We start from the raw sequence: 8,544 nt of genomic DNA on the forward strand, positions 1-8,544 counted from the left end.
GTATTTTTCATTATGTGTCCAAGGTCATAGTGGTTATAATAGTCAGTCAATTTGTTAAGAAGTAATTAGTGTGTATCATTTCCCTCAAGTCATAATAATATAGTTTTCCTATGAGTCAACACATGATTCATCTCTATTAGGCTTATTATTTAGCAAATTTCCTTTAAATAAAGTTCTACTAGTGTGTGTAGGAACTATATTATTTAATACATAATCAAGCTTTGTCATTTCTATTAATGAGAGATACCTAACACTCCTCAACACTCATGGCACACCTTAACATGCTTTGGAACAATAAACTAACATTCCTTCGCACCTCACATTTCTTGGAACATCTTTGTACCTGGAACATCTTGCCATGAGTAGGGCACCCAAGCACATGTTGGCATGCCCTAGCATAGCATAGAACTCCCCTATCATGTGTTGGCATGCCCTGTAGTCCCTAGCATGCCCTGGGACACCTTAGAATAATATTTCATTGACAAACATTAGCACTTGGCACACACTGGCACTTGGCATGTATTGGAACATATTATTAGTGTGCCTAGCATGCCCATTTTGAAAAATATAAAGTCCCGACTTATTAACCCTCTTATGTGTTCATTTCCTTGCATTTTAGCTTGGTTAATCTAGAAAATTCACTTTAGATAAAGTTCCATTCGTGTGTGTAGGAACTATATTATTTAATACATAATCAAGCTTTGGCAATTCTATTAATTAGAGAGACTTAGAACTCCTCAACACTCAAGGCACACCTTAACATGCTTTTGAGCACACTAACATTCCTTGGCACCTCACATGTCTTGGAACATCTTTGTACCTAGAACATCTTGCCTTGAGTAGGACACCCAAGCACATTTTGGCATGCCCTAGCATATCATATCACTCCCCTAACATGTGTTGGCATTCCCTGTAGTCCATATCATGCCCTAGAACACCTTGGCATAATATTCCATTGGCATACATTAGCACTTGGCACACATTGGCACTTGGCATGTATTGGACATATTATTAGTGTGCATAGCATTCCCCTTTTCAAAAAGATAAAGTCTCGACTTATTAACCATCTTACGTGTTCATTTCCTTGCATTTTAGCTTGTATATTCCTTTTGTTGCCTTGAAACTCCTTGATGCATATTGGTATACTCTAGTACCTTGCACATCGACCTAGCATGACTTAGCATCAAACATGTCTTGGAATGTCTTGGCACTGTTTGGCACATGTTAGCACACCCCATAACTACCTAGCACACTCTAGCACTTCTTGACATGCCCTGATATTCCCTAGCATGCCTTACCCGTGCTTAGCATACCTTGTCACTCCCTCCTTGGCATGACAGCTAGCACTCATTAACACTCCTTGACACACCCTCTTATTCATTCACTTCCATGCATTTTTACCTAGTTCTCCCTTGTGTTTTCCTAGTATTCCCTAACACTCCTCGACATGCATTGGAATTCTCTAGCACAACCTATCACTCTTCGACATGCTCTGCCACTTCATAGCATGCATCACACTCCTTGACACACATTGAAACTTGGCACGTGTTCACAATTGGAAAGTATTAGCATGTTTGCCATCTGTTGAGATGACTTGGTATGCATTGGCTATTGAAAATGACAACAAGAAATGCTAAAAATAGAACTGCTATAAATAGCAGTTTGGGTATCAGTGCTGGATTGAGCAACAGGGAATGAAAAATGGAAGTGCTAAAAATATCATTCTATTTTTAGCTGTTCAAGATGGATTCCTATTTTTAATCAGTCCTTGGACTAAAATAGGAAGTAAAATTCGAATTTGAACTTAACAACTGTTTGAAAATAAATTAATTAATTCACCATGAGTTAATTAGTTGTGAAAAATCAAACATGAAGTCTATGTGAGGACATGCAACAATTTATCTATTAATTGAGGAATTTATCCATTAGTTAAAGAGATATGGATGAGTTCTAATTTGAGTTGTAATTAGTTGGCTCAGTTAACTGAGTCAAGTCTAGTTAGATTGATTTAAACAGTTTGTTTAAATTAATGTGAGTTCAGTTAGTTAATGCTTGCATGCATGTAACTGTTGTTCTTCAGATAACTGAATATTCTCTCATGAATAACTCATGCATGTCAGTTTAGACAGAGACCCAGTTGAGATCAGAGGAGGGATAGTGTACTATCAGTTGGATGGATTTTTCCTATAAAGGAAACTCATCCATGGAGAAGGATTTATCTCCTTTAGGACTGCGCAGTTAGATTAGCGGTTAGTGAGTGTGTGAAGAAGCCAATTCACACATGTGGCTTCATTGGATCCCAAGAAAAATTGCGCAAAGAAATAGGAGGCTTAGAGGGTAGAGGAGAAGGTTTGAGAGAGACCTTTGAATATCTATGAGCAGCAGAGGGATTGTAGAGAGAGAAGGATAGCTTGTGAGCTGATTCTTTTTGTAATCCAGACTATATTTCCACTTGTATGATAATACAGAGTTGGGGTTTTAGGCTGAGGCTTTCCCCGAGTTATCTATTCTGTGTTATGTGTGATTGCTTCTCATTCTCAGTTGTATCATTTCTTGGTTGATACTACTCATATGTGATTAAGCTTCCACAAAGTTTATGGTAGAAGTAGATCTTGTATTGTGTTTTAGTATATTGCATAATCTATTGATCTACAGTGGGAATTTCTACATGGTACCAAAGCTAGCTCATTTGTAGAAACATTCTACATGGTATTGGAGAAAAGGTGATCAAGGTGAAGAACAATATACAAGAAGGAGAAGTTCGAGGTTTTAGGTTCATGAATATAGAAATCAAGTTCTTATCACATCTCATTTCCACCAATGGTGTTCAACGGTTTGAGGCTTGAGTATGCACTTGATGGCAGCTCAAACTATATAGCCTGGAAGGATTGCATGGAAGCGGTATTAGAGGATAATGGGTTAAAGGACTTCATTGATCAAGAAGTCCCCAAGCCTATAGCATCTAGTGCCCAAGAATTGGCGGAATGGAAGAAATGTGTGGCTAGAGCAAGGAGAATCCTTCTGGAGGGAGTTCGAGATCACATAGTCTCGAGTCTCCATGGGAAGGAGACACCGTTTTCAATGTGGAAAACATTGAAAGATCTATATCAAAATAACAGTGATAAAAGGAAGTTGGCGCTCAAAGACAAGCTTCGGAAGATCAAGTGTGAAAAGGGCAACATGATCTCTACGTATCTGAACAATCTCACCACATGCAGGGATGAGCTTGGAAGTGTAGATATCGCGACAACTGATGATGACATGGTGAGTCTTGCACTCCTCGGTCTTCCTAAGAGCTCGCATAGCTACCAAGACTCGGTTAATGGAAGAGAGACACTGCCAGATTGGGAACGACTTTGGTCAGATCTGATGCAGGAAGAGATAAGAAGAAGCACCAGAGATGGTTCTTCATCCATGGAGGATGAAGAAAACTGTGCCTTAGCGAGTAAGGGGAAGAAGGGGAAGGAGAAGGATTCTCTTTCCTAATCCAGTTCTTCCCAAGGTGGGAAGAAGTTTGACAAATAAAAAGTGTGATGCTTTCATTATCATGAGGTGGGCCATTTTGCTACAAATTGTCCATTGAGGAAACCCAAGAAGGGATATGTGGAAGGATCAGAAGGTGAGGCACTGGCGTCACAGTTCAAGTTGGATTTCACACTATTCGCATGCATGGTTTCATCCATGGTGGGAAGTGGCTAGTTTCTTGATAGTGGAGCTTCATTCCACATGACTGACAACAAGAGTTTGTTCATTACTTTGGAGGAGAAAGATCTCCAGATACTCATAGTGATGGGTATTGATGAAAAGTATAGTGTCTCAGGTGTAGGCACGGTTGTTTTTCAAAGGGAGCATGGAGCTCACATTACCTTGACCAATGTCAAGTATGTACCAAGATTGAAGAAAAGCTTGGTGTCAATCGCGATGCTAGAAGACAAAGGCTATGATGTAGTCTTCAGTAAGGGAAATTTTTTCCTTAAACACATCATCACTAGACAGGTGAAGCACATCGGTTCACGAGTTAAGAATTTCTATGCTCTTAAGGTTCAAGATGCATGCAAATCCTTGAGGATTAAGGCAACTAATGGAGGCTTGGTGGTTGAGAGGGAGAGTACATTACATCTCAACATGTAGCCACAGGAGAAGTCCCAGATATTGAGGAGAAGTATCAGATGATTGTGGAGGAGCCATGACTGGTGAAGCAGCTTCAGGAAGTTGTGGAGCAGACACAACTGGGGAAGCCATGAGGAGATAGAGTGGAGGCATCCACTCATGCAGAGACCTCTAGTAGGGAAAATTTCGAGCCTGGTGGGTAGAGGGCTCACATGCATCCATACCTCTAGGTAGGAGGTGGGGCTATGTGGAGTGATCGTCCCAAGAAGGCTGGAATAGGGGCAGGATCATTGAGGTGCCCAACCTCTTTGATTAGACCTTGCTACAAGAACCCTGACAAGGAGTTGCAGGACTCGCTGATTGGGTAGAGATAGATGCACATGGAGCGGTAGAGAGATCTACAGTGCAGGAATCCCAAGACAATGCAGAGCTAGCAGGCTGCAACAATGCGAGAAGCACAGGAGTGTTGCACTAGTGTAGGATGGCACAAAGAGGTGTGTAATGGTGTGAAACGCATGGAGTGTTGCAGCAAATCAGAGGTCAGAGAGGGAGCACTTGTCAGCGACAGATGGAGCTTCAACACCAAAGTATGTTTCCAGCCCAACGGAGAGGTCAGTAGTTTTTTTTTGTTTCTAGAGTTGTTGGAGCAACCACACCTAGTAGAAGTGTTGCATGCAGAAAATTCCAAAGGTATAGGATCAGGTTCGAGTTGAAGCCTTTCTTGTTGAGAGGGAGCGTTGAAAATGGCAACAAGAAATGCTAAAAATAGCACTGCTATAAATAATAGTTTGGGTACCAGTGCTGGATTGAGCAACAGGAAATGAAAAATTGAAGTGGTAAAAATAACATTCTATTTTTAGCAGTTTGGGATGGATTCCTATTTTTAGTCGATCCCTGGACTAAAATAGGAAGTAAAATTCGAATTTGAACTTAAGAGCCGTTTGAAAATAAATTAATTAATTCACCATGAGTTAATTAGTTGTGAAAAATCAAACATGAAGTCTATGTGAGGACATGTAACAGTTTCTCTATTAATTGAGGAATTTATCCATCAATTAAAGAGATAAGGATGAGTTCTAATTGGAGTTGTAATTAGTTGGATTAGTTAATTGAGTCAAGTCCAGTTAGATTGATTTAAACAGTTTGTTTAAATTAATGTGAGCTCAGTTAGTTAATGCTTGCATGCATGTAACTGTTGTTCTTCAAATAACAAAATATTCTCTTATGAATAACTCATGCATGTCAGTTTAGACAGAGACCTAGTTGAGATCAGAGGAGGGACAATGTACTATCAGTTGGATGGATTTTTCCTATAAAGGAAACTCATCCATGGAGAAGGATTTATTTCCTTTAGGACTGCACAGTTAGATCAGAGGTTAGTGAGTGTGTGAAGAGGCCAATTCACACATGTGGTTTCACTGGACCCCAAGAAAAATTGCGCAAAGAAATAGGAGGCTTGGAGGGCAGAGGAGAAGGTTTGAGAGAGGCCTTTTACTGTCTATGAGCAGTAGAGGGATTGCATAGAGAGCAGGATAGCGTGTGAGATGATTCTTTTTGTAATCCAGACTATATTTCCACTTGTATGATAATACAGAGTTGGGGTTTTAGGCTGAGGCTTTCCCTGGGTTATCTCTTCTATGTTATGTGTGATTGCTTCTCATTCTCAGTTGTATCTGTTCTTGGTTGATACTGCTCATATGTGATTAAGATTCCGCAAAGTTTGTGGTAGAAATAGATCTTGTATTGTGTTTTAGTATATTGCATAATTTGTTGATCCACAGTGGGAATTTATACATTGGCATGGTTTAATATTAAATTTATTTGAGATCAATTTTTGGTAAGTAAATGAGAAGCAAAGGAGGAATATTTGGCACTTAGAATGCACTAACACTTGGCACTTGGCACCTAGTGTTGGTGTGTCTAGCATGCCCCTCATGGAAAAGGTAAATTGATGACTTATTAACCCTATTATGTGTTCATTTCCTTGTAGTTTAACTTTTTCCTCCCTTTTGTTGCCTTGATAGTCTTTGGCATGCATTGTCACACCCTTGCACATCTTGGCATGCCTTAACACTTGGCACATCTTAGCTTGTTTGACATGCCTTTGTACTATCTGGCACATCTTAGCATGCCCTAGCATTCCCTAACACACCTTGGCAGTCATGCCCTCATAGCTAGCATTACATTTTTCCATGACTTGGGAACCATACGTTCCCTAGAACACCTTGGCACTCCATAGTTGTCATGCTAGCCTCATAGCTAGCCTTACTTTTTTGGTGACTTGGGAACCTAGCTAATTCATTAGAAAAACGATATTGTGCCCAACCCAAAGTCTCCCTTTCTCTGAAATTGCTTTGTCCACACCTTATCACAACCATAGGCTTGCCTCCTACAAGTCCTATTTTGAACTTCATCTAAAATGCTTCATCCTTGGGACACTTGGAATTCACTGACACTCCTTGGCACACACTCTTATTCATTCATTTCCAACCATTTTGACCTAGTTCTCCCTTGTGTTCCCCTGACACTCCCTAACACTCCTCAACATCCATTGACATTGTCTACCATGTGTTAGCACACCTTTTCATTCCTTGGCATGCCCTGTCACTCCTTAACTATCATGCCATCACAACTACCCTTACCTTTTTTATACTTGGGAATGCAAGCAAGTCCTGCCTCGACTACAACAACTTAACTAAGTTATAGTTACTACAACTAGACTATGCCTTGTTCACCTAAGAACTGCCCATAACACATATTAGGCTACTCATGTCCAATCTCAACTCATCCCACTGAACAAGTTACCAAGTCAAGGCTCACATCGAACCATGACCATAAAACAACTAAGCAACATCGTTTACATCTTGACATGCCATAGAACCTGACATGTCTAACAATCCCTTACCCCTATGTGGCGCATGTTAGCATCCCCTACATTTCTTAGCATGCTTTTCACTACCTAGAACACCCTAGAACTCCCTGACATGCCCTGGAACTCTAGCATGCCTTGGAAATACTTAGCATATAACCTTGCCACTCCCTCCTTAGAACACTTGGAACTCATTGACACTCCCTATCACACACTCTTATCTATTCATTTCCATGCATTTTGAACTAGTTCACCCTTGTGTTTATGTGGCACTCCCTAAAATTTGCTGGCATGCATTGGCATAGCCTAGCACTTGACACATCTTGGCATGTTGTCTTGGCAGTACCTAACATATCTTGTCACTCCCTCCTTTCCACACCTAGAACTCACTAACACTCCCCGTCACACACTCTTATTCATTCATTTCCATGTATTTGAAACTAGTGATCACTTTTGTTTCCTTGGCACTCCATAACACTCCCTGGCATGCATTGGCACACCCTAGCACCTGGGACATATTGGTATGTTTCCCTGGCCTCTAGCATCACTTAGCACTGCCTACCATACCTTGTTACTCCCTCAGCACACCTGTATCTCACTGACACTTCATGTCACAAACTCTTATTTTTTCATTTGCATGCATTAATTTTACGTAGTTCTCCCTTGTGTCTCCTGGAACTCCCTAACACTTCCTAGCACATGTTGACACACCCTGTCACCTGGCACATATTGAATGCATGTCGCCCTAGCAATCTAGCATGACTTAGCGCAACCTACCATACCATGTCACTCTCTCCTTATCACACTTGGAACTTGCTGACACTACCTGACACACACTCTTATTCATTCATTTCCATGCATTTTGACCTTGGTCTCCCTTATGTTTACCTGGCACTCCCTAAAACTCCTTAGAACATATTGGCACACCTTGGTGCTAGCAGGCACATCTTGGTATGCTTCCCTAACACTCTAGCATGTTGTGGCACTGCATAGCATACCTTGCCACTCCCTCCTTGGCACACCTAAAACTCACTGCCACTTCATTTCCATGCATTTGAAACTAGTGTTCCCTTGTGTTTCCTTAGCACTTGGCCCTAACACTCCCTAGCATGCATTCACACCACACCTTGGCACTTGGCACATCTTGGCATGCCATAGCAGTTGGCTTGTCTTAGCATGCCTAACATGCCTTGAAATTTTCTAGAATGTGTTAGTACTTCCTAGCATTCCCTAACACACCTTGACACTCCATAATTATCATGCTCTCATAGATAGCTTTACTATTTTTTCAATCTGGGAACCCAACCAAGTCATTGGAAAAACAATTTTGTGCCCAACTCAAAGTCTCCCTTTGTCTAAAAATACTTTGACCAACCCCTTATAATTGAAACCATAGGCTTGCCTCCTACAATTCCTATTTTGACATTCTCTTAACACACTTTGTCCTTGAGACACCCGGAATTCATTAACACTCCTTGGCACACACACTTATTTGTTCATTTCCATGTATTTTGACCTAGTTCTCCCTTGTGGTCCCCTAACACTCCCTAACATTCCTCAACATG

Source organism: Pinus tabuliformis, chromosome 9, assembly GCF_031772625.1.
Source record: "Pinus tabuliformis cultivar Carrire ecotype Pingquan chromosome 9, CPIR1, whole genome shotgun sequence".
Lineage (NCBI taxonomy): Eukaryota > Viridiplantae > Streptophyta > Pinopsida > Pinales > Pinaceae > Pinus > Pinus tabuliformis.